Raw genomic sequence first — 3,573 nt, 5'->3', positions numbered from 1 at the left:
CATGCTTATACCAACATAATCCAACCAGATTTTATCATTATATAAGTTCATGTTTAGGTTCCTTGTTCATTTTCTCTTTGTGTTCTTATTTTAAACTTCAAACAACAATGTTTCGAACAATCAACGTAGAAGTGATTCAAGAGTTAAATCGAAGACTTACAACTAGCACAAGGGCTAGGGATGAACTTTGTGAACAAGAAATGATGATGAAAATGGCGTGAGAATGCAAGGGGTGATGTTTCATCAAGATCCCAACCTCCAAGCTTCACAAGGTTCCTTCTATCACTTGATTTGGACTTGAAAATGGATCAAAGGAGTGAAAGTTGAAGTGGTGAGGGTGGTGGCGGATGTAGGCAGCCGAGAGGGAGAGAGAGAGAGTGAGTTTGAGTGTGGTGAATTGTTCTTGTGAAGGTGATGATGATATAAGGTGCATTGGAACTCACTAAGCCACCCTATGTAATCCTAGAGAAATGATTACTTAGATTTTTGGCCAACCACAATTAAGAAAATAAAAAAAATAAAATCCACAGAATATATTGTGATGATGATGTAAGGTGCGTTGGAACTCACTAAGCCACCCTATGTAATCCTAGAGAAATGATTACTTAGGTTTTTGGCCAACCACAATTAAGAAAATAAAAAAATAAAATCCAAAGAATATATTGTGATGATAATGACCGAGATTTGCTGGGGGGGGTAGTTTGTAAAATTTGATAATTAATGGGTAAATAATTAGGAGGTTAAGGGTATTTTCTAAAGTAGTAAATGTATGAATATTTCTATAGTGTGTTGGGATTTTTGTAACCATTATTAGTTAAAAATAATAATATAATGTTTCTGACAAAAATTTGGTGCCCCGGGTAATGTCCGGTTGTTCGGTTAAGTACCGTTCCGTTAAAGTGTTAAATTGTACCGTATAGTGTCTTTTATGCATCTTTTTGTAACGAAATTAATTCTAACACTTAGGAAAGCGTTCAGGACCATTTAGTCAATTTTCTGAATAATACGAGTATGTTAAAAGCTGAATCGTTGCTGAAATTATAGAATTCCGTTGTTAAAATGAGTTTTAGGCATTTTCCGGCACTCAAACTATCACCTAGTGACACAGTCTTATGGTCCTCACTTCCCTACACCTATACTAGTGTAGTACTTTGTCCCTGGCTCATACTGGCCTCAATATAGTGTCTGTCTATGTGCTGGCATTGTCAGCACGTGTCTGAGTTATCCGCTCACTGTGCTAACTGTGCTTTTTGCATTAGGTTTGTCACTAAGAGTCTGTATGAAATAAATGGGGCGACTGTATGTAAAGTGATGCACATGTATGTATGTAACATAAATCAGTAAGCAGTTTAAGGTGTCAGTTGAAATCAAGCACAGTCATTAAGCACATAATAATTAATTTGTACAGTACCTGTAATTGTGAGGGTTGTCACACAAAAGGAAACAAATATATACTTGTGGCGGTAGATTACTTGTCTAAATGGGCCGAGGCTGAGGCACTTCCAACAAATGATGGAAGAGTCGTGGTAAGATTTCTGAAAAAAATTATTCTCTCGTTTTGGGACACCTAAAGCGTTAATAAGTGATAGAGGTACCCATTTTTGTAACCATCAACTTGAAATTTTTTTAACAAGATATGGGGTCTATCACAAGGTCTCAACAGCATATCACCCTCAAACAAACGGACAAGCCGAAGTGACTAATAGAGGTTTAAAACGAATACTCAAAAAAACCGCAGGGTTAAATAAAAAGGAATGGGCCGATAAATTAGATGATGCTTTATGGGCTTTTCGAACTGCTTATAAAACAACAATAGGTACTACCCCATATAAGCTCGTCTATGGAAAAAGTTGTCATTTGCCAGTCGAAATTGCACACAAGGCCTACTGGGCAATTAAAAATGTAAACTTAGATTTAGAATTTGCCGGTAAAAATCGATTTTGCCAATTAAATGAATTAGACGAATTAAGGAATTATGCATACTCTAACTCCAAAATTTATAAGGAAAGAATGTGTTGGTGCATATGTCTATCGACTTCGTCTTGTATTGAGTCTTGTAATAGATTTGTTAGATAAAGACACGTAGAACAAGAAAAACTGGAAACTGGCCAAAACAAGCCAGTTCACACGAAGTGGCCAGTTCACATGAAGTGGACAAGGTCACTTCATGTGGACTGGAACATGTTCACTTCATGTGAAGTGGCTGGCCTATATATAGTGGTCTTGATTCTCTATTTTGTAACTTTCCAATTCAAGAGCCGAAGTGCTGCTGAAGTGTCTACTCGCTGTAAAAAGCTGTTATATCAATCAAAAAGACAACTCGAGTGTATATCAAGCTGTTTCAACGTCGATACGTTAGTTTCCGCCTCTCGTATTGATCGAGAACTCTTCTGAATGACTCGTTTGGTCGTGCAAACGATCCTACAAGTGGTATCAGAGCTTAGGAGGAAGAGTTCTTACCATTTCAGCTCGATCGCATCAAAAACTTCTGATTTCTACTCACTTTCTTCACGTTTTTTCAAAATTAATCATGATTTCATGGATAAAATGGATTGATTTTCACATATATCACGCGAAATACAGTTTTAAACAATCCTTGAAAGAATCAGCACTTAATTCGACCTAAAACCTAATCAATTTTGTAAAAAATCGAGCCGATAGTATGACATCATCTCCAGTTCGCATTGTTTGGGTCCAGTTCGTATGAAACATACCCCCAGTTCGTATGAAGTGGCCCCAGTTTGTATGAAGTAGCCCCAGTTCGTATGAAGTGGATTTAGACCATATCAGTTCACATGAAGTGGCCCCAGTTCGTATGAAGTGGCTCAGCTCGCATGAAATTGACATTCAGTTCGTATGAAGTGCACCAGTTCGCTTGAAGTTCGTGTGGTTTGAAAGTACTCCAGTTCATGTGAAGTGGTAAATGCTCCAGTTCATGTGAAGTGGCAAATGCTCCAGTTCATGTGAAGTGGCAAATACTCCAGTTCATGTGAAGTGGCAAACACTCAGTTCATACGAAGTGAACTACCGGTTTGTTTGAAAGGTCATACAAAGTGATCTGGTTACCAGTTCGTTTGAATCCTATTTAGTTATTTCGATATTGAACCATCTCTCACTGATTGAACTTCAAGTCGTTTGGAACCTATTAGATCATTAGAAATCTTATTAGCTCAATTTGTTTTGAGTTTTGAATTCCAGTTCGTTTGAAAGTTGTTTTTGACCGCACGAGGTGGTCCAAGTCAAGTAGTTGTTATTCAGTTCGCATTGTTTGATTCAGTTCACACGAGGTGATATCCCAGTTCGCACGGGTTGTAGTTTGATCAAGTTCGCACGATTTGATAAGCTTCTAGTTCGCACAAAATCATTTTTAATTCGCACGGAGTAAACAATCTCAGTTTGCACAAGGTGATTAAGTTGTTTGAAGGATTAACAAGGTTGTTTGAATTTGTTATTTCAGGTCATTTGAGATCGTATCAGGTCGTACCAGTTCCAGTTCGCTTGAGGATTTCAGTTCATTTGAAAACAGTCCAGATCGTTTGAAAATTGTGTTTTTGATCTTTTAAATACCAAAAC

Source organism: Helianthus annuus, chromosome 4 (assembly GCF_002127325.2).
Source record: "Helianthus annuus cultivar XRQ/B chromosome 4, HanXRQr2.0-SUNRISE, whole genome shotgun sequence".
Taxonomy (NCBI): Eukaryota; Viridiplantae; Streptophyta; class Magnoliopsida; order Asterales; family Asteraceae; genus Helianthus; species Helianthus annuus.
The sequence above is the reverse complement of the archived record's forward strand: the minus strand, read 5'-3'. Positions refer to the sequence as shown.